This window comes from Oryctolagus cuniculus, chromosome 2 (assembly GCF_964237555.1).
Source record: "Oryctolagus cuniculus chromosome 2, mOryCun1.1, whole genome shotgun sequence".
NCBI lineage: Eukaryota > Metazoa > Chordata > Mammalia > Lagomorpha > Leporidae > Oryctolagus > Oryctolagus cuniculus.
The window spans coordinates 56,334,733-56,359,034 of NC_091433.1; positions in this window are offsets into that span (position 1 = coordinate 56,334,733).

A 24,302-nucleotide genomic window follows, 5' to 3' on the forward strand; every position below is an offset into this window, starting at 1 on the left:
CTTATGCTCAAAATGGCACCTGCCCTCTCTTAGCTAATTGCTGGATGCCATTGTGGGGCAAATGAGATGAGAGAAATGTGCCTTGTTTTTTTTTTTTTTTTTTTTTTTTTACTGGATCCACGGGTACCCTCTCCCCTTCAGGGCTGCAGGCCAGACTCATGCCATCCTTGTCCTCTGGCTATATCACCTCTGACATGGGCTGCACTCTGATCTCACCTCAGCCTCAAAAGCTGGCACTTTCTCTGGCTCTTGGCTGCTGGAGTCCTGTGTTGTGTCTGTATTCATGCTGTGCCTCCGCACCTTCCACACAGATCCATGGTATTTCTCTTCCTTCCATAGAATTTCTGCTATGGTTTTCTCTCTAATTCTCCCCTGAGAATGCACTTCCTACATTTCTAGCTCAATGCATCATTTCCTATTCTGTCATCTTTAAAAAGCTTTAGGGCTTTTTAAGAAATCTCCATTCTGTTTTCCATAGTGACTGCACTAATTTACATTCCCACCAACAGTCTATAAAAGTTCAATATAGTTTTTGTGTGCTTTTGGGTTTGTGGTTTCATGGTTACCCTTAAAACATCACCCACATAATGAATATGCAACATAAAAATATTCATTTTGATAAACTGCCACATTAAAATTATAAAGCAATTAGTACAACAAACTATAGGATCAAACAGAAAATAGCAGCAGTAATGCATTTTTTGTTAAAATCACATGAAAAAGGAAATTAACAACAGATAGAACAGGTCCTCATTTAAAAATGTTTGAAACCAGAAGTGCTTTGGATTTTGGCGATTTTCAGTTTCTAGAATATTTGAATAAATAAAATCAGATATTTTGGAGATGGCATCCAAATCTCAGCATAAAATAAATTTCATTTGTTTTTCCTATACAACTTCTCATGGATCCTGAAGGTCATATTATCTGATGCTTTTAGTGTGCCTGGGTTTTGACTGTAATGAACCACATGAGTTCACGTGTGGAATTTCTTACTTGTGGTGTCATGTCCATGATTTCAATCAGTGAGGCAATGTGTATCAGGACTACCAATGATTAAAGTGCTAGGGAGGCCGGCGCCATGGCTCACTAGGCTAATCCTCCCCCTGCAGCGCCGGCACCCCGGGTTCTAGTCCCTGTTGGGGTGCTGGATTCTGTCCTGGTTGCTCCTCTTCCAGTCCAGCTCTCTGCTGTGGCCCAGGAGTGCAGTGGAGGATGGCCCAAGTGCTTGGGCCCTGCACCCGCATGGGAGACCAGGAGGAAGCAGCTGGCTCCTGGCTTCGGATCAGCACAGCGCTTGGGCCGCAGCGTGCCTGCCATAGCGGCCACTTGGAGGGTGAACCGACGGAAAAAGAAGACATTTCTCTCTGTCTGTCTCTCTCACTGTCCAACTCTGCCTGTCAAAGAAAAAAAATTTTAAAAAAAATATAGGAAAAAAGCTATGAATTGTGGGGAGCCATTGCACCGTGCCCTAAAGATGGCGCCGGCTCCTTTCTCCCGGAAGGACTGGCGAGAAACAAACAACTCCTAATAAGGAGATGGCTGAGCTCCCTTCTGGCTTCCGCATTGCTGTACCTATCAATCCTTGCCATTTGGCTGCTTTTGATCGGTGTGCTGATGGCTATAAGAGGGATGGGAGAGGGAAGGAGGCGGAAGAAGAAGCTTGTTCAAGGTTCCTGAATAAACTGCTTGAAGAAGAGTTCGGGTTGCGTCTTCCTTGCTGGTCGAGGGACGCGACAATGAATGATAGAGTCTTGTCCCAGTATCTACTCAGGTAAAATTATCTCCACTTTTCACAAGTTTTGTCCAGTGAGAGACGTACATGGACTCTTCAGACTGGCACAGTATTCTCTTGGACATTAAAAATAAAAATGGAAAAATATAGTTATTTTATTTTTGACCAATAACATTTAATTCGGTGAAATTTCTATGGAATGAAAACTTTCTCACAAGCAAGTAAATGTGAATATGAAACATTCAATTGTCCATTTAATTATTTACTCACTAACTTAGCAATAAATGTTGACTGAGCACCTGCTATATAAAAAACTATCTTATTGTCCCACAGTGCCCCCTTCTTTCTGATAATATAATTCATTGTACTTTTTATAGGATATTAGCCCCCAATGAGATTCTTATGATTCAATAATTTGTGAAACATTTGGTCATTTCCTTAGAAAAGAAGCTTCTTGCCCTCTACCTCCTTTCTTCTTATCCAGATTAGGAAAACAGATGACCAGTAAACTAGCTTCAGTCTTATGAATGCAGGTAGTCTTGAGGCTGACTGAAGGATCCTGGGCCCCTGTAAACCCTGTGGAGCACACAATAGCCAATTCCTACTGAGCCTGCTCCATGAGGGAGAATCGAACTTCTGACTTGTGATTTATTGTATTTTGGGGAATCTCTTGGCTGGAACCCTACTGAGCAGCCCAATATCGAAGGATATTAAAGGATGGAATTTATGGAAATGACTTAGTAGAATATTACCTTAGCTATAAAATCATTATGCCTTGAAACTTTACAGTACTTGGTTTTATTCATGCTCTTTTGTCTCCCTGTTATGTCCTTATATATAGGTAAAAATTCTATTTTTCTATCATGAATTTGCTCAGATATCATCTTTTTAATATCTCTTACCAATTTTGCCTCTGCTCCTAAGCAAATCCTTTGCCTTCTCATTATTAAGGCAAAATAATCACTTTCTTTGTGCTTTTCTCAATATACATTTTTTGCCTAATGTAACAACTATGCATATGTGCATAGATTTTACTAAGAAACTCAGAACAGAAACTATCATTACTAAGTTTTCTAAATCTTTCCTATCTAGAGCAATATCTTGCATATAATAGGCTCTCAGTAATCAAGCAAATGTTTGTTGGATATTTAGGAAATATAAGTCCTATTTTTGTGTATTTATTGCGTTAAAACAGTTGTTTTTCATCCTAGTCTGCAGAAAATGCTCATTATCATATGGAAGAGTGATTGTTATTTAGCAGGTTGCAGGAGAAAACTATCTTCTTTTTCTCCAATTAGAAAGCACTTGTCTGCTTTGAAAACAGGCCAGGAAAACTGACTCCTGTGAGGATAATTATGATTGTAATGATTAGTTTTAAAGAAATGTCAGCTGCTCTTGTTTTATTTTTCACATAATAGACCTGTAGCCTGTTTTAGTGTGATGCTTCAGGACCTGATATGTACTTTTATTTCCCTACATGAATCTTTCATCCTTTTACTGACGTTTATTCTTTTTATGCAATTATCCTAAAAGGAAAGCTCTGGCCCAGCAAATTGGTTGTCTGACTCTGAAGAGACATTCATATCTTGTGGAGTAGCTTTCAAGTTCTCTGATCAGGAACCCTCAGGCCCATTTTTAAGAAGGTTTCAAGCTAGTTGAGCTTCATTGTCTCCCAAAATGTCCAAAATGAGATTACATGATGGGCAAGATCAATTTACTGGAGGGTACTTAAGCAGTAAATCTGGACATTTTTGTCCAGTCACTGTTTCTTTCAAACTCTGTGGCAGAAAATTAAGCCACAAGAGCTTTGACAAATTAGATATTACTACATCTAATTGTGTATGTTTAAACTTATCACACTGAATCGCAGCATTGTAACTGACTATGATGCCAACAAGGCCTTTGTTTAATCAGTGCAGTGCCATTTAATAGCAATTAATCACCCAACTAAAATGTCATATTAAGGTCACAGAAACTTGAAAGCTAAAAATGTAAGGAGGAAAAAAATAAAGGAGGACATTAACATTAGTTGATAAATAGAGAAAAAGAGCATGTTGTGCCAAGGGAAGTTCCGAGTGCTTTGTTTTGTTTGAAGCTGGTGGAACATCTAGTGAGAATTCAGTCCTAACTTATAACTGAGGTCAGAAACAGTTTAATTCAGTTAGATTTAATTTTTCAGATTCATAACTTTTATTTGAATTATTCTTTGATTTTCTGGCATTTTCTTCCCTTTGTTGTTATTTTTAAAATGGAAAAAAACAGATATGGTGGAGTACCCATGACAAGATGAAGTAAGTAGCATCATTTTGCAAAGTCATTGGAGAATATTTATGAAAAAAAAAACTTGATTTACTTATTTGTGAAAAAAATTTTATTCCATAGAAAATTCATCAAATTAAATGTTATTGGACAAAAAGAAAATGACTAAAGTTTTTTTTTTTATTATTTTTAATGCTCAAGGGGATACTGTGCCAGTCTGAAGAGTCCATGCAAACCTGTTGCTGGACAAAACTTGTGAAAAGTGGAGATAATTTCAGCCGAGTGAATTCTTGGGTAGAAACTCACTGAGGCCAGGACTGTGTCACTCTTAGCTTGTCTCTGGCATTTTAATGATTGGTAGTCCTAATACATATTGCTTCACTGACTAATTAATTGCAAAGAGAGATGTAGTGAATGGTAAACTGAAAGGGGGGCATAATTGATGTCTCTTTTCATTTAGAATTGCTAGGAAATTATTATTAATCATGTGGACTCCAGGTAGAATTTTTGCATATTTTGTAACATGATAAAACTGACTGTAATGATCACTATTCAGTGTTGGAATAAATAACACAAAGATCAGGAACAATGATAGCCCCAGTAGGGAAAATGAATGTCAGTTTTCAAACCCACTGAGCCGAGAAGATGCTCCTATTTTGAGCAAGTCTCACTTAGATGGCCATCTAGCTTTATGTAGGGCTATGTGGAACAATACAGTACTCACTAGTCACATGTGGCCACTGAACACAGGAGATGTTTACCCTGAGATGTGCTCCAAGAGTAAAATACATACCGTATTTCAAACACTAAGTATCAAAAATGACTGTAAACTCTCTCGATAATTTTATTTGCTGCTTCCATGTTGAAATGCTGATTTAGAGGTATACAAAGTTAAATGAAACATATCATTAAAATAAACTTGTTTCATTTTACTCCTTTCAGTGTGGCCAGCAGAAAATTTAAAATTACATATATGACTTGCTGTATATTTTAATTTGACAGTGGTGGTACAGATCAATGAAGAGTAATGTCAGTATCACCACTAACCTGGGCCAGATGTGATCCAGGAACCCAGTTGTGAAACCCATGGTGATCTATTCAAATTCCCTAAAACAAGTTTTCTCCAAAAGCTTTGAGCTCTTAATCATGGAGCTAATAATATCAATTAAAAAGAAATACAATAACATTAATAGTACATTTGAGGATTGAAGGATTAATTCTGGAAAGACAAGAGTTAGGATTATTTGATGTGAAGGAAAGAATTGAAAACAAAACTAATAATCGGCTTCTGGGTACATAATGAGACAAGTCAACATTGAAGCATGAAGGTTGGAGGTTAACTAAAATGATTTCCTAAAAGTCAGGGTTGTTTAATACTTGAGACAGGTTGTGAGTCTTCTTTTTCTGGAGTGCAGTGATAATAAGGTAAGGCCTTCTCTGAAGTCATAGGTAAGGAAAGGATTGAAGAAGACAATTTAAGATAATGTCCTCAATATCAGTGCTTACTCAGATAATTTGAGTGCCTCTGAATGTTGGTGACAAGATAGGACTGGATAATAGCCCTTTCAGATACGGGGAGCTTCTAGTTGGAATAATCTTTAATTTATCTCCTTAGAAGTTAATGAAATTCACCTTGAATATTATTACCTAATAACATCTCATCAGCCTCTTTAAAAAGTCTTTAAAGTTCATCAAAATCATGTACCTGGGAGCAGATGTTAATCCGAGTGGTTAAGATGCCCATGCCCCAGATTGGTGTACCTGGGTTTGATTCCTGATTCTGGCTCCTGACTCTACCTTCCTGCTAATGCACACATGGGAGGCAACAGTGATAGCTCAAATAATTGGGTTCCTGCCCAGAAACTGGAGTTAGTTTCTGTCTCCCAGCTTTAGCCATAGTCTAGCCTTGGCCCTTGCAAGAAGTTAGGGAGGGAACAAGCTCACTCTCTGAAATATATTTAGGAAAAAATACTTATCTATAACTTGAGTGTAAGCACCTCAAGATGTGAAATAGCATATTATATTACTTTTTTTAGTATTATTGCTCTTGTATGCATGTAACTGTACTATATTATGTAATTAAATGTGGGTATATATATATAATATAGGACATAATAGCTATTCAATAACATTTGATAAATGAATATAAGTGGATAATAATATGTAAATGCACTTCCATAGCTGATGTAGAAAAGGCAGCTAAAAGGTGTCAGGAAACCACAGCACCCCAATTTTGCTCAAATGCATTTATATACAAAAACCCTTAATGTGCAAATTCAGCATTTATGCAAAATGAATTTTGGGTGTTTTACTGATGCTTTATAGTATTAGATAAGCTTTTTCTGTCTTAGTTAACTACCACAATTTCTCTAATAATTTTGGAATCTTAAAAACTTTTGCAAGATAAGTTCTTCCGGTAGTATGATTTCCAACTACCAGGTGAAGGAATAAGTGTTATCTTTATCAATATGAGAAAAATAAAATAAAACAACATTTTTTTAGGTATTTTGATGAAATAGAAGTCCTGATCAAATTAAAAGCATGGTTTGTAAACTGTGAGGCATTACCTGAAGTTGACATCTAAAGCAATTTTTTGAGTAGAAGCTTTCAGGGCTTTTTAAAACAAGCACTTCTGGTCTCCATTTTTAGAGTTTAGTTAACTCATTTGCTGAGATCTTTGGTGGATCGTTGGTGTATTTTCTCTATATTTCTATCCATGCATCAACTTTTAAATAGAAACATCTGAGTTTTCAGTGGCTCTGAGCCAATCTGGAGTAAGGAAGGAGTATTCACACAACACATGGCATAATATCCGGGTGCGGCCAGAATAATGCACATCCATGTGCATCTCAAGTTTCTGCCACATAAGGAATTTATAGTAGAGTTCATCACTTATTGGAATACATTTGGATTTATTCTTACCCCATTACTGAGGAAAACTAATTTTAACTATGTCTTCCTGTAGGGATTCTATTGCTTCTTCTTCCTAAACTGTCACCTTCACACCCAAACATTTTTCACAATGCCAAAAATAGTCAACTTCCAGCCAATTACTCTACCTTTGGCTAGACATGTCCCTTTAATTTTAGTGCCGGCACACAACTATTTGGCCTTTTATAAAGGTCACATATTTTCCTTCTAAGTAGGGTTGCCGTAGCTATGTCAGGAAACATGTGTATCCATTCTTCCAAATGAGGACCTTATATTCTCACTGATGAGGATCTTAGATTGAGCCAGTCAGGCTGTTGGTACTTTAGAAAAAACAAAAACAAAAACAAAATTAAAAAATTATTGGTGCCTATATAAAAGATGACTTTATTCTTCCTAAATTTTCAATGAATCACTTTGTTAGAGTAGTGATGTTGGGTGACTTGTAGAAAGTCATGATGATACTGCAAATAAACTACATAAAAATAACATTTGACAACATATTAACAACAGGTTAGTGGAATTACTCCTTTAAATGTTAGGAAACATACCTCAGCTAATACAGCCCTTGGTGATATTAAAGTGACTACTACATGGTTTTTTTTGGAGAATCCTACTAATATTCCCAAATGTCCTTAAAAATTCTTCCCATCCCAACCCCCATCTTCCTTTGAATGAGCAACTATTGCATGGGTCAGGAAATTTAATTCTTAGTACTTTTATCAACATGAGAAGTCCCAGCCTAAACCAGGGAGCTTGGTTTTTTTTCTTTTTATTTGTTTTTTCTTCAAGATATAGATGATATGCCCCTATCAAATGTACAGTTTAGTGAGATGGATGACACTTCACTAACTGGCAGTTCAAGGAAGTCTTGGCCCAGCTTGTTTACATGAACATGTTTTAGAACAGCCATTTAGCTTCCATCCAGCCCTGCTCTGCTGCCCAGCACTAAAGGGAAGAGCAGGCAGTGAGCTTATAGGGCTCTGATAAACCAACCCCCCATTTGGCAAGCAAGGAAGGGGAGTGATAAAGGCTCTGATTTATGTTTTATCTGTCACTAAGTTTTCAGTCAAGTCGGGCAGTCAGCCTGAAATGACTTGGTCCTGTTATCACCTCAGATGCCACAGGTTGCTTAAGTGAGCCAGATTCCTTGGTGACTCTTAAAAGAACTTCGTTTCACCTCTTAGAGAAGGTTAGCTTAGAGATGTGGCTTTAAAGCACGCACGTCTAGCTCATAAACTTCAGGGCTGTAAACCAGCCTGTGACTCATTTCCATGCTAATTCTCACTGGCTGTGTCACCTATACATGACTGTCCTGTTCTGGAAACACAGGGCCAGTCTCGATGCCGTCATTACAAGAATGTTTGAATTTTTATACAAATTTGGATACCTAAGAAAGATGTTAGTATGAAATTTGCACATACCATACCATCTACATTTACACGAAAAGAATATTTTCTATAAGCAGCATTAATTCAGATTCTGAATAAAATTAAGCTCTCTTCAGATAATGGAAAGAACCCCGAAGATAATCTGTCTTCAGCAAGAAAGAGTGTCAATGGATACAGTCAGAAAGCAAAAAAGCTCCTGTTTACTCTGTGATGGATGTTGCAGTATGGCGAGGGAGGTCAATGGGAGATTAGCTGACATAAAAGCAAGGGAGTATGTCCTTATCTAGTAAACTAACACAAGTCAGTAAATGAAAGCCCTCTGTACCCTTCCCCAACCTATTTCAAGTTGTTTCCCCCTAAGTTTAAATTGGCTTGTCGTTTTACAAGGATGGATGAGTATTATTTTTAAGCCTTTATTTTACAGTGAAAGAATGTGAATGTTCCACAAGTGAAATTTTCCCATGGAGAAGGGGATTGCAATGAATCATAAGCAGTGTGTGCACTCCCAAGCTTCCTTTATATGTAAAGTTATGCTCCAATATCTTTTCTCTCTGTGGTATTTTCTTTCCAAACATCATAAGAGAATCAGGGTGGGAGAGGCCATTGAAGCTATCTTTTTTAAACAGTGATAGTCCAACTCCTATATTCTTAATTATGTAATCTTGTTGTTATCTGACAAGGACTCATAGGAACTGACTTTGTATTTCCCCTAGGTAATATCCTTCCATGAGCCCTCCTCCCGCTCCACCCACCTTCCTTCAGGATAAAATCCAAACTTCTGAACATAAACACTAGACCTTTAGGATCTGCCACTGTTTACCCATCTGACCTCATCAGTGCTACTTTCCCACAGGCACTTTTTACACAGGTCACAGTAAAGTCCCAGAAGTTCGTACACTAGTCAATACTTATATGTCTTACTGATTTTACCCCTGTCTGGGAAAGCAAGGATTATTTTTTTAAATATCCATTTTTTATCACTATTGTAACCTCAAAGCCTATAATGTTTTCTGGAATTTACTAAGGGCCAAATAATGATTTGGTAACTGAATCCTGTGTACATCCAACTCTATGGGTCAGGAAAACTTTTCTTTCTTCTCCTGCCAAAACTTGTACTTAGATTTCAAATTTGTGTTCCTTCTACCGCTGTCTCCAGATCTGGAAACGATGTCACCGTCACAAGGTCTTACAGCCCTCACTGCATCCCTTCAACTGTTTCTAGTGCATTTTAATGGTTAGACAAGGAGCCCCTTTAGGATGGAGCCTGGTTTCTAGTTCTGTACGCCCTGGACCTAGGAGGGCATGTGATGGATTTAATTAGAGCCCAAATTCTCTCTGTGCCCAAAGACATTAGTGATCCATCCCCTAATTACCTTTCAAACCTCTCAGCAACTTCTCTCCACTCCCCCTCATCCTAATCTAGTCACACAGGCTTCCTTGCTGATCCTCCACACACAATGTGAGTCTTAGTTCTTTCACACTCTCTTCCTTCCTTCCAGATTGCTTGCTCTTTTCCCAGATATGGTTCAGCCTATAACTCTTTCACTGTCTTTGCTTAAATGGTCACCTGCATATTCCTCCCTAAATTCAACCCCATCTGCCCCTCTTTCTAATCCTCCTACTCCTGTTACCTTCTAATATACAATATAATAAAGTTACTGGTAGGATTGTGCATGTGGGTGTGTCTTCCACTTGAACACAAATTTTTTTAACTTGTGTGTAGGAATATATGCACATAAAGCATATTTACTATTGTATACATATTTTATATGTACACATATAATTTTTGACATTATCATTTATATAGTTGAATAAGGTCATTATCTACCTTAACACATGCTCCTTCCTTTAACAAAAGCTACAAGGTTTTTCATTGCTTGATTTGAAAGGCCAATATACAGCCTAACTGAACTCATAGTTCAATTCTTAATGTATCATTTACATTTCTATTTTAAATTGAATTATTTACCTTTATAAATAATACTTTCTGCGGCTCAAACTTTTCACAGACTTGCAATCTTACCTCATATGCCAGAGTTTTGAGTCCCAGTTTAAAATCATGGTTGATTTTAAATTAGCCTTCTCCACATTTGATGACTTCAATAAAGATCAGTTTGTAAGCTCTTAAATTCCTTAGCACATTCACTCTACACTCTGCGTGACTTAAAGAAACAGGCCAGGAACTGGATGGGGACTTCTGCACCTTGGCTTCTGAATCTTCCTTTTGCTATACAATTGACTATAAAAGAGCTCATACTCCTCATTAAAATATTTTCACTTTATTTATTTGTCCATTTTTACCACAGCTACTTTTTAAACCATTAACATGCACAGTGTGAAAATATTTATATCATTTTCTCATTGCCATGCTGGCAAATGACCCCTGGTACTAGGCAGGGAAAAGGGATGTCACTGGAAGTCCTGTGTACATTTTATTATTCTCTGCACAATTCTATCAGAGAACAGTAAGATCCAAGCTTAACTAAAATGTGGTGATGTGCTATTTTTCTTGAGCTGGTTGAGGAAGTCATAGCATCATTTTTGTTATTGTTTTTCCCTTTTATATCTTGCTAAAACTTTTCTAACATTTCTTTTTTTTTTTTTTTTTGGAGGGAGTAGGAATTTATTTATTTTGTAGTTATTTAACTAGGTTATCTCAGATTAGTGTACCTATTTCTTACTTACTTTGTATCTGCTTATATTTATATTTATATAATCCTGTCAACCAATTCCCCTTTCTATATTCATGAGCATCCCACAAACTCAAGGAATTGTTTTAGGCATAAATGTGTTCTGGATTCCTGTCTACTTGATAACAAATAAGTTAGCTGGCATTTTAAATTTCATGTTACTTATAATGTATATATGAACATATGAACTATGTACAAATTATACATTATTGATCTATATCTTAAATCCATATTTATGATTTATAATACATTTTCATGTAATATGATAAGCAAGTTTATTTTTAAAGTATCTGGATTATTTTGAAAATATTTTCTGTATCCTGAAGTTACTGTACTGAAAGGCCAGATATCTGGCAATGGAACAATAGTTCATTGAGTGTGACATGGCCAAGCATAGGCACAACCCAATGGAGTAATTTCTTTCAACATTACTGAGCATGTTCTATCCATATTAGGCAAGGGCTTGGTGATGAATTTATATTTGCAACCTGCCGATGTCCTATCCATTAAGTTTAATCTCCATAGCCCTCTGAGGTTAGATCTTTTAAAAAAACAGCTATTCAAAATAGTCTCATTCAACATCACTGATTTTGTTTGGAAGAGCCTACTACTCTCTATTAAAATGCTCACATTTAAAATTTAGTAATGAACTAAATTTTACCTAAATGAAAATAATACATTCTTGGAGGCAAAATGAGTACATTTTTAGAAGGATAGAGGATAGGATATTAAAAATTGTATAAGTTAATACTCACCTAGGAAGGCCAAACCTAGTGAATTTCTGTTATGAAAAATGGGAGGATTAGGTAGAGCCTGAAGAATAAGAGAATAAAAAAGGAAGGTAGAAAAATAATTTCTACTGCATAGGGTACAGTTGTAATATTCCCAAAACCCATAGTAAGAATTATTCTGTTTTTATAATAAAATTTATGATAGGATAATCTGTTAAAATAATGACATTCCACTTTCCCTTAGCCTGATCTTCCATATATATAGATCTTGAGAACTTTTCTCTGCACACCACTTGGCTGGATCTTCACATATACCTCAATAGGATACCAGAAGACCTAGCCTTGTTCATGTACAGAGCAAGGATTTGGGAGAAACAAGTTAAGAGTCTTTATACTATCAGACTCCTCAGCTTTGGAAGGGGCTTAGAGAGGTACTACTGAGAGGAGAGATAGATTGGACCTGGGATCTCAATCTGAGTAGGCAATCATTTAGTCAGCAGCACATAACGTCCCTACGCATGCTCAGAGACCATCCAAATTCCTCTCATGTGCTCTGTGGATATTTCCTGTCCATGTCCTAGGCCTAAAAGTGATACCTCTTGTCTCTTCTTTATTCATTACTCCTCTTCAAACTTCTAAGAAACGCTTTAGCTCATATAGTTCAAGGGAAAGTGACCTTGAAAGTGACTGTCTTCTCTTTAAAAATTTGTAGCTTTGGGGGTAGGTTTGTGGCATAGCAGGTTCAGCCACCTCCTGTAGCACCAGCATCCCATATGGGCTCCAGTTAGAGTCCTGGCTGCTCCACTTCCAATCCAGCTCCCTGCTTATGTGCCTGGGAATGAAGCAGAGGATGGCCAAAGTTCTTGAGCTCCTGTGTTCTCGTGGGAGACCTAGAAGAAGCTCCTGGCTCCGGGCTTCGGATCAGCCTCACTCCAATTGCTGTGGCCAATTGGGGAGTGAACAAGCAGATGCAAGATTTCTCTCTCTGTCTCTTCCTCTCTCTTTCTCTGTAACTCTGCCTTTCAAATAAATAATATAAATTTTTAAAAAATTTTGTAACCTGTGACAATTATGGCCAAGCCAGAGCTATCAAAGGTATAATTTGAACTGCAGTTAAATATTATTCTGGATGTTTAGGAGAGCCAGAGAGCTCAACAGATATATGAAGGGAAAAATATATCCGTAAGTATTTCTTCTTGAATTGCTTTGGTGCTTTACAACAAAGAAGCATTGTTTTTTGTTTTAGCTGTCTGGATAAACTAGAGGTGTATAAATATAGTATAATTCCTAATTTTTAAATTATGAACGTTTAAATGGAATATATATGTTTATAGAAAATTATGTTAGGCCGCCGTGGCTCAATAGGCTAATCCTCCTCCTGCGGCGCTGGTACCCCAGGTTCTAGTCCCGGCTGGAGCGCAGCATTCTGTCCCGGTTGCTCCTCTTCCAGTCCAGCTCTCTGCTGTGGCCCAGGAGTGCAGTGGAAGATGGCCCAAGTGCTTGGGCCCTGCACCCACATGGGAGACCAGGAGAAGCACCTGGCTCCTGGCTTTGGATCAGCGCGGTGCGCTGGCCGCAGCGTGCCAGATGCAGCAGCCATTGGAGGGTGAACCAACAGAGAAAGGAAAACCTTTCTCTCTGTCTCTCTCTCTCACTGTCCACTCTGCCTGTCAAAAAAAAAAAAATTATGTTAAATGAACTATACTGTATTCCCTGCTTTGTCTAGCTGTGAATGCATTTGTAGAAGCAGAGATAGATAGAGATATATTTAGTTTCTCTTGGGTATAAACTAATAAACTTCAGAATATTGCAGTAAAATTTTTCACTTAGGTTGTGAGGCATATGCAGTCCCCAAATAAGTGTCAAAATGATGGATGATATCAGCATTGAAACATGTACAGATACCAGGCGTCACCAGTGTTGACAAGCTTGTGACTATTTTCCTAACTTCCTTGTAGTACAACTTTTCCAGCTGTCATGTAGGAGAAGCCCAGAGCATCTACAAGCTGTTATTTCAGTAGAAAATGTCACAAACAATTCCTCCTCCACTATTTGTGACTCTGAAGTGAGAGACTATGCTCTCATATCCTCCTTCTTGAGTTTTACCTAATAATGTTGCTGCTTCTAACCCTGGATTTAGGAAAGAGATTTTAAAATATGCTGTTACATATTTATATGCCGCCTCAGGATGTCTCATCAGGAGCGTAATGTTTTTTCCATCAACTTTATTTTTAAGAGAACTGTTTAGAGCATACATGCAGTTGTTGCCAAGGATATTAGTGAGAAAACACCTAAAATATGTATAGTTTATGTCATTCCATTGCCTAATAAATGAGTACAAAAAAAGTACAAAACCTCAAGCAATAGTTAATAATGATGTGATATTTTATTACACTGCAGCGGTAGAGAACAGCCTTGAAATGTGTCCAGAAAATGCATCAGTCCATTTCACGTGCTTTACAGTATTATGGGTATCCAGATGTGGAAAACCTATTCTAACATGAAGACTGGAGATGCTCAGAATCCTCATCGAGACATGACTACCAATTTAAGAAATGACTTCAAGCATGTCTACACAAAGGTGGAGACAATTGTGCAATACACCCCTCAGTGAGATTCAATGACATTCAACATTTAATTACTTTTTTTCTTTAGATAGCCCCCTCCAACCTTTTTCCCAGAAATATTAAAAAAAAATCCCAGACATCATGTCATTTCACTTGTAAATATTTTCAGCATGCACTCTATATGCTAATAACTTCTTTAAACTTAACCATTCTTCCCCCAGGTCTACAAAATTAACAGTTGCTAAATATAATCTGTATTCATATTTTCAATATGTATTAAAATTAACCTGATTGTCTCCAAAATGTCTTTCAGTGTCAGTCAGTTTGTTCCAATAAGGATCCAAATAAGATCCACAAGCTGTATTTTGTTGTTAGCCTCTTAGGTTTCTTTTATTTTGTAATAGTTCTTCCCTAACTACCAAATTGTGTCATTGTTTTGACAGAGTGATTAGAATGTCTTGTGTTCTGCATTTGCTCAGTTACTTTCCTCTTGCTGTTGTTTATGTGCTTTGGAATTTTTCCCCATAAACTGGTATTTAATCTGAAGACTTACTGATATCCTGGCTCAGTTACTCATAAATGGCTCTGAGTGTTTGCTGCAGCCCACCATGAAGCACCTGTTTGTCACCCTGCTCTTGGTATTGAGAAGACTCACTGGGGTCCTATGAGGTCAGCCTGATTCTCCATATAATGATCAATAAAATCATTTATTGACTATAACTACATAAATCTCTTATTTCACTGGGGCTTGCAAAAATAATGATTCCCCAATTCTGTCATTTCTGGATACCTTTAATAAAAGGAATTCTACTTTATGAATTATATAGTTATCCTGAAATGCAGTTCATATGAGAGTCAAGACTCTTTCTCTTCACTGTTTCTCAGGACAATATGCTATCGCATTAGCAACCACAATATCTATGGTGCCTAAAACTGGAATTTTTGTTTTTTGTTTCTTGATCGGTTTTTGTTGGATGGAAGAACACTTTAAAATATTTATTTATTTGAGAGGCAAAGAGATAAAGAGATGGTGGGAGAGAAGAGAAGAGAAGAGAAGAGAAGAGAAGAGAAGAGAAGAGAAGAGAAGAGAAGAGAAGAGAAGAGAAAACTTCCATCCACTGGTTCACTCCCTAAATGCCCACAATAACCTGGACTGAACCAGATCAACATTGGGAGGCAAGAACTCAATCCAGATCTCCCACATGAGTGGCAAGACTCAACTATTTGAGCCATCACCTACTGCCTGCTAGGACCTGTATTAGCAGGAACACTGGAATCAGAAGCCAGAGTTGGTCATTAAACCCAAGCAGTACAATATGGGATGTGGGTGTCTTTACTCTTAGTTGAAATGCCTGCCACACTGTTTTATTTATTTATATTATTGATTCATTTAAGAGACAGAGAGAGAGAGAGAGAGAGAGAGAAGGAAAAAGAGAGCTCCTATCCACTGACACACTCTGCAAATGCCTGCAACAGCTGGCCAAGAATCCAGTACTCAATCCAGGTCTTACACATGAGTGGCAGGAACCAAAGATATTGAACCATCACCTACTGCCCCAGATGGTGCACATTAGCAGAAAACTAGAATCAGGAGCAGAACCAGAACTTGAACCCAGGCACCCAATCAGTGGCTTAAATGCTAGGCCAAATGCCTGCCCCTGGATTTTTTAGCATCATCAAATTGTCCTATACTAGCCTGGTAGATGTTCTTCAAGATGTTTCCTATGTCTTTTTGATATGATTCAACCCCTCTCTAATAGATTTCTTGCTTTCTGGCATATTAAGACATCCCAGGCTCACTTTATGTATTTCCTAGATCTGCTAGCCATTTTTGTAGGAATTCCTAGTTCTTGCTAGTGATAAATATCATCACTAAAATTTTCAGAAGAAATGTTCTTGAGTCCTGTGTATAAGCATTGCACATAGTATATTTAATTTTCTCTTGAATTTCACGAAGCACTTGAAAAAGGTAGACATCATAGAACCTTAAAATGGACTTTTTGAGGTTCAGTAGTGAACTCATTACTTCTATAATGATTTAAAATTTTTACATAAGTGTCTAGATAATGTGTGTATTTTATTATATGCCTCTATAAATCTATCTTATTTTTATTTCTTTATGTATGTATTTGAAAGGCAAAGAGACACAGAGAGAAGAAGACTGACAGATGAACAAAGAGCTCTCCTATCCTGTAATTCACTCCCTAAATGACCACAATGCCAGGGTGGGCTCAGACTGAGACAGGAACTCCTTCTGAGTCTCCTACATGGGTGACAGTGATCTAGCTTTTCAGCCTTCACTTGTTGCCTCCCAGGGTGGTCATCAACGGGAAGCTGGAAGAAGCTGGAATTGTAAGCAGAGCCAAGATTCGAACCTAAGCATTTGATATGGGAAGCAGGCCTTCCAAGCAGTGTCTTAACCATTAGGTCAAATACCCACACCTAAAATTCTTATTTAGAAAAAAGCTTCAGTTTTCTGAAATTGGAAACATATATACCATTATTCAATCTCAAAATGTAAGAATAGTATTATTTAAAGGGTATTTTAAATTATAGTTATTTTTCTTACTCTTTAATTTTTAAAAAGATTATTTGTAAATGTGCTTTTTTAAAAAACTAGTGTTTCTATAATGGAATATATTTGTACAGTACTGACACCTGAAATATATGTAGATAAATAAAATCAATTTCTGCAAAAATGAATCAAATGACAGATTTATTGCTTGCATTCGGAACGCAGCACACGGGGCAGTGCTTCCTTATCCCAGTTGCTGTGTACAAGGTATTCTTTCCCCTGGAAGAGGTCTCCACAGGTGCAGAAATGAGAATGGCACAGAGGAAGGATTCTCTTTCACCTGTTCCTAGAGTTTGCTTGTTCTGTGCTATTGCTAAGACCTAAAGGATGAGGTCATTGTGCCAAAGAAGGAGTTTCTTAGCTAAATTGTCTTCAAAAATCCCTGAGGTCTGGTAGCTTGTAAAGAGCCCTGATCTGTCCAGCTGTCTTTCAAAACAGTGCAATTCCTTATTGAAAAAGTGCCGGTGGGGCTGGTGTTGAGGCACAAATGGGTAAGGCTGCCACCTGGGTTGCTCACATCTTATATCAGAGTGCTGGTTCCTGTCCTGGCCACTTATTCTTCTGATCCAACTTCCTGCTAAGGCCCACTCTCATATGCAGGAGATGACAGCCCAAGTAGATGAGCTGCTGCCACCCACATGGGATACCAGGATGGAGTTTCTTGCTCCGGGTTTCTGCCCAGCTCCACCCTCACTGTTGAGGCCATTTGGGGAGTGAGCCAGCAGACAGAAACACACACACTTTCTACCTTTCAAGTGGAAATAAATAAATAAATAAATAGTGAGTCAATTTTTAAAAAAATAGTTCTGAAAGTTTCAATATACCTAGGATTTTCCTAAGTTTCTGAATAGTATTTACTGGCTGAGATGCAAAAGTTTCTACATAAGACAGTTATGCAGGCCTCCCTGGACCCCCAACCCCACCTGCCACCTGACTTTATTAGTTGAGCCCCCAGTAGGTACATTTTGAGAGTTAACGTTACTTAGGCCCTTGGGAATTTTTGGAATACTTTTTAGAATGAAAAAAAAAAAAAGAATCTCACAAGCACATTTCGCATTAGAAGAAACAGATACATTAGAAGATACAGATGAGGGTCCATTGTTGTGTCGTAATGGGTTAAGCCACTGCCTGCAATGCCAGTATCCCATATGGGCGCTGGTTTGAATCACAGCTACTCTACTTCCAATCCAGCTCCCTACAAATATGCCTGGGAAAACAACGGAGGATGGCTGAAGTCCTCAGGCCCCTGTACCCACATGGGAGATCCAGATGAAATTCTTGGCTCCTGGCTTCAGCCTATCCCAGCCCCACCTGCTGTGGTCATTTGGGGAGTGAACTAGAGGATGGAAGATCTCTCTATCTTTGTATCTCTCCCTCTCAGTGTTTGTAACTCTGCCTTTCAAATAAATTAATTAAATCTTAAAGAAAAAAGAAGACACAGATGAGTTAAAACTGAATCCAAAAGAAGAGATACTTGTCTATGGATCTCTCCCGCTCCTCCCTAATTTTTGAAAATTACTCATACAGGAGATTCATTTTTAGATTTTTATGTGTAATATTTTTCATTATCAAATAGAGTCCCTTGTGGACTTCTAGAAATAGTCATCAAATTAGGGGAAGCTTTTGTTTTTCTCTTTTGAAACAATAACGAATCTTTATGTAACACCTTTTTGTGCACCGGAAATCATCCTAAGCACTTTGCATAGATCAATTTAGGGCAGCCCTGTGACAAGCATACTGTTCTCTGTCCCATTTTACAGATAAGACAAATTGAGATATCCAGAGGTTAAGCAACTTGTCTAGCATCACAGAACTATGGGCATGACTATGATTGGAAGCCAAGCTGTGGGACTTCCTCTAGTTTCAGAATCACTCAAATTGACATAAAATTAGCTATTGTGAGCTGGAACCACAAGGAGTCAGTACGATCTCGGTCTGGGCCTTCTAATGGTCTGAAGTTTAATCTTGGGATGGTGGCAACCATGTAACACCCTTCTCAGTTACTCTAATGGTGTGAACTTCTTTCTAAAATAAAAAGCCAACCCATATACAGAACTTTGATAAGTAATATTGACACTTTAGGCTGTCCTTGAAGGTAAATAAGGTAAAAATTATGTATTACCTTGAAAGCACTTGTATTCTGCATCAGTTACAGTTTCTGCAATATAATTTGAGAAAATACCAGAATGAAGATTAAAAGTACAAATCAAAGGAAAAATATTCATGCTGGAATCTGGACTAATCAACATACAAAGAAACACTCCGAACCCAAATCATGAATCTGAGAACATTATAACCGACACGAACAGGATGCTCTACTATCCCCACCAGGATCCAGACGTGTAAAAATTATTTTCTACAGAACTGAAGGTCACCGAAGTCAGTAGAATGTCTACTGGATCTGAAACGAGAGATGCAGGAAAATTATGTGTTGCTCCCCCACAATCCTACCAATCTTGCTGCTGATTCCTACCTGAGATCAGATATGAATGCTCCCAAATGCCATCCAGTTCTGGGACACTGAAAAATACCTGTTGTTGACAAGGGGGAGACCACCAACCTCCACACAGGCTTCGAACCCAGGTCTCCAGAGGTGAAAGGTCACAGCCTCACCTCCCAACACTGCTCTGGGTCTGTTTCTTATTACCAAATAATTTCCAGAAGGAGACTGTTCTCAGGCCTGATTTTTCTAACAGCATTTCAGAAGGAAGGAAAGTTTGAGAAGGAGGTGCCATCCTCTCTATGCAGTAGCTTTTCAGAGGCAAGAACATTGCCATTGTTCATGGCAAGAACAAGGCTACTGTCAGGGAAGAAAACTGCCTGGTCACAGCCAAAGGTGACTGCTGTGGTGGCCCTCACTGCTCCCCAGGGGATTAGAGTCTTATTGTGAAGAGATAGGAGGAAGCAAAGGATCTGCCAACAGGAGACCTAGCAAGCTCCCAGAATCCCATTCGACAGAACCTTCAGCAGGCACAGTCCCCAAAGAGAAGAGGTGAAAACCGCATTCACGTACCTCAGGTGAAGGACCACCGTTAAAAATAAATAAGAAACCCCAAATGTGTAAATCCGATCTAAGCTAAACCATATGGTATAAAATGAAAACATTTTCTCCCTATACCTTTGGTAAAATCATTTCTTACGAGACCTTATATTCAGGAAAGTATTAACACACCTTTTGCCATGTAGTTTCTCCCCTGATATATGGCATTGATAATATAAGTAGTTCAATGATACTTCCACTGCTTGTGTAGCTATGAGTATAAAAAGAATGTTGTCCATATAGAAGTGCTAAAATCCTGAGGTAACACCTCATACATTAGTAGCCTTCCATGGTGAACAAAGTCATTTTTCAGGCAAGTCATAAAGTAGCCTAAAAAACAAGTGTTTCAGTGTTTGCTTCAAGTGAGGCAGTGGTCCGGGACTGCCGTTCATCTGACATCATTTCTGACACAGTCAGCACTGGTTTGGTATCTGATTAGGGCCCCCGCCACAGTGGTGCCAGACTTACTGCTTTCAGTGAGGTGGCGGAGGGAAATTAATGTGTCAGAGTTACCAGAAGGTGAGAGCGTCTGCTTCAAGTTTCCTTCGGAGAGCTTAAGCGAAATAGCCTTTGATTATTTCCAACAGAATCTTTTGAAGCTATATGTGGAGCTTGGTAATAGATGAAGATGTGCTACCAACAGTAAACTCTGCTAGCATGAAAACTGATGGTTCCCTGAGGGATGCTAATAAACAACCCTTATGCACAATTGTGATAAAACAGCTGACTTGTTTAAGGCAGGCATTGGTGCCTCCTGGGGAGCTGAAGCAACCTTATCCTTAAAGACCAAATTTTCAGCTGGCCATGCCACTGACCTGCTGCCTCTGGAGAATCAGATAATCTTTGTTGATGGCAACTTATTTGCCTTAAAAATATAAGGAAAATTCTATTATTTTTCCAAAGCTGGGAAAAAATGAGTAGAAAATATCTAAGCTGTGCTTTGAATTTTTCTGAATGAAAGGATAATACATAAGGTGTATTATCTCTGAAACATATTCTTTTTTGCTCTTCCTTTTCCTCCTCCAAGCCTGTCAGCTGCCCCATACATAAAACTCACCAAAACTACCAAGCCTCTTTGTTTTCACATTCTGGGCAGACTATCCATCTATAGATGGAGAATTCTGTGGTGCACCTTTTCTTTATTCAGTTGAGCCTGTGTGCATAGAAGAATCCTGCCAACCTTTAAGTCAAACAGAAATATAAGTTACTATTTTTTTCTTTTTGTTTTAGAAATAAGAGTGAGTGTCAGGTCTTAAATCCTGACTCTGCTGCTTATTCACACGTATGTGGAGCTCCAGTATGCACATATATATTCACACATTCATGCCTGAACACAAGGCTACATACTTCTCACACATTTGTGCACACTCCACACATGTGCACATAAGCACACACAGCCACATGCACATCTATAAACTCAAAGGCACTCATTATATATCTGACACGTATACACACTAGGCTTACTCTTTGTAGAAATTTTGGGGCACAGAAGCAGTTACATATGATCAGCAGTTCCACTGTTATATTGGAGATTACACCTAGGTTTCCCAGGAAGGAGTTTTGATTTTACATCTTTTATATAGCACATGAAGACTTTTTCTATATAACACATGAAGACTTTCTCTTAGCACAGTGGGCCATTGATTTGGGGCCAGAAGAATGGATTTGAATCTTACCTTCTCTCAAGTGCTATGGCCTTGGACAAATTTCTAAGCATCTGTTCCTGTTTTCTCATTTGGAAAGCAAGAAGAATAATAGTACCTGTCTTACAAGGTTATTATGAAGATTAAATGAATAAGCCACTCACGACAGTGCTCAGAACATGGTAAGTGCTATGTATTAATAATTTCCTATTAACATTAAGGGGAGAGAAGTGGGCATTTGGCACACAGTCAAGATGATACTTGGGACACCTGTATCCCATATCAGAATGCCTGGGTTCCAATTTTGGCTCCTCTACCAATTGCAGTTTCTTGATAAAGTGCACCTTGGGGGCAGCAAGTGATGACTGAAGTACTGAGGTCCCTGACATCCCAATGGGAGACCTCCATTGAGCTCCTGGTTCCTGGTTTCATCCTTGCCTAACCCCAGCTGATGGGGGAATTTGGGGAGTTAAGCCAGCAGATGAAAGGTCTCTCTCTCTCTCTCTCTCTCTCTCTCTTTCCCCTCCTCCTACCACCATCTTTCAAAAATTATAAACAAAAAATAGAAAAGGGAAGACCACAAAGCCATTAGAAGGAAGATCTCTAAACATCACATTTTCTGTTATTTGTGGACATTAATATAGAATATAAAAAGAGTTTGGCTGTCATATCATTTAGCATATAGTTATAAATATTGCTTCATTGATTCATACCATGTAAATGGCAATATAGCCTTCTTTTTCTTTGTTATGATCATTGCCATGAATTCCTCACTTTGTGATATGAATATCTCTGTTTTTTTCAAGAAAAATAAAATAACATGAAAAAATGATTATTATATCAGCATAGCCTTAAATGCAGTTTCCATGTGTGAAGGGAAGAACAGAACATTTCATTGAATTAACAAAAATTTTAATGAATCAAATCATCAGTACTTCACATGGGAAGAATGAATTTAATAAATTTCATACTTTATTGGTTTACTCAGGGATGGTCAGGTCTATACTCCAGCATCTTTTATGATAAATGTATTGGAATCAAACTCTTCAGGAAATGAGAAAGCCCACAGCCCCTAAGTGCCTCAAGGTTTGTATTAAACTGTTTTCTTAATAGTTTAATGGTAGGCAATTATCTACCCTCTCAGGAATCTGGGGGATGGGGTGGGCCACTAAACCTGAAAGGAAATAGATGCCACTGTTTAATACCTATTTTCTTGACTTCTATAATGTACATGGTTATCATTCTTCTCAGTGCTCTACCTCTCATATTTGAAAACCTTGATGCAGCTTTGTCATCCTCTAAAAGCTGATATTTATCATAGTTAATGTGTGTATTAAAATGGAATTTGAACATGAAATGCTCCTCATTTTGTTGTAAGTGCACAGTTTAATTTTAAACACATAAATTCTCTATATTTCTTTGGAGAATTATCATTTCTGAATGGTGTAAATGACAAATCTAACAAATTTAAAACTTGCAACAAATTCAATAAGAAATTATTAGTACTTGATATTATATGATAAATGATTGAAAGGCATCTTTAAGTCATGATTTTATTTATTTTTTATCATTTCCCATAACTTTAAAGGTTTATCCAAATAAGAACTCAATTTTTAAAAATGTATTTTCAGTTTATAAAATATATCTATGTGCAAAAACTACTTTAAGAATTGTTTTTACAACCTGCAAAAACACCAAATCAGTGAATCATTCTAACTTCCTGAATAAGTGAAACTGAGCCTAGAAATGATAATGTATTTCTTTGACATCACCCTAAAGTCCATAAAAAAGACTATAAATCAGCATAATACCCCAAAGTTTATTCTTTCTTTCTTGCTTTTTTTTTTTTTTTTTTTTTTTTGGACAGGCAGAGTGGACAGTGTGAGAGAGAGAGAGACAGAGAGAAAGGTCTTCCTTTTCCATTGGTTCACCCCCCTAATGGCCGCTGCGTCCGGTGCGCTGCGGCCGGCACATCGCACTGATCCGAAGCCAGGAGCCAGGTGCTTCTCCTGGTCTCCCATGCGGGTGCAGGGCCCAAGCACTTGGGTCATCCTCCACTGCACTTCCCGGGCCACAGCAGCTGGACTGGAAGAGGAGCAACCGGGACAGAATCCGGCACCCCGACCAGGACTAGAACCCGGGGTGCTGGGGCCGCAGGTGGTGGATTAGCCTATTGAGCCGTGGCGCTGGCTGCAAAATTTATTCTTGATATGATGTTCCTCCATTTATTATCCCATCATGCTCTTCTTAACATCTAAGTCTTTTGTGGTATATCTGAAAGCCTGAGGCTAGTTCATATGGAACTCCCTAGCTACATGGCATCTTTATTTTTTGTTCTACATTGGAGTCAAAGCTTCATAAATTAGAAGGCCCCCAAACATAGTCTTAAAATTATAGATTATGATAATTGTGCACTATAGCTGGTAATCAAATCATGCTACTACATGTGTCAAAAAAGACACACTTAAGATTTATGTATTTATTTATGTAAAAGAGTTACAGAGAGTGAGGGGAGAGAGAGGGAGAAACAGAGAAAGAAAGAGAGAAATCTTCTGTTAGCTGGGTTCACTCCTTAAATGGCTGCAATAGCCAGGACTGGGCCAGGCCAAAACCAAGTACCTAGAATTCCATCCAGTTCTCCCACATGATTGGTAGAAGCCCAGACACTTGGGCTATTTTCCACTACTTTCCCAGGCTCATTAGCAGGAGGCTGGATCTGAAGTAGAGCAGAAGTAGAGCAGCTGGG